This window comes from Penaeus monodon, chromosome 19 (genome assembly GCF_015228065.2).
Source record: "Penaeus monodon isolate SGIC_2016 chromosome 19, NSTDA_Pmon_1, whole genome shotgun sequence".
NCBI classification, from domain to species: domain Eukaryota; kingdom Metazoa; phylum Arthropoda; class Malacostraca; order Decapoda; family Penaeidae; genus Penaeus; species Penaeus monodon.
Window position 1 is genome coordinate 31,715,333 of NC_051404.1, and position 375 is coordinate 31,715,707.

Below are 375 nucleotides of genomic sequence, written 5' to 3' on the forward strand. Positions count from 1 at the left end.
TTCCCAAATAAAATAATATTCATCACTCCTGAACGATTCATAACCATAATTTTCAGCATTAAAGACTCTACTTTAATGTGTCTTCCTTCTAGGCCTAATTCTTTATAACACATTGCTAACCAGCAATATAAAAATATCTTGAATATATTACAAAAACAAGCACATTACTATGAACACAGGCAATTGTACAAGATTCCTGTAAAAACCACCAAAGGATTTTTTGACACAGTAACAGATCCTAATGACATAGCTACACAATGACTTTAGATAAATGCCATGATTAACAGGATACAGACCTGACAAATTTGATGTGTCTTATATAAAATTATATACTATAGTTGTGTAAATGACTCTATCACAATATATCAATACTTT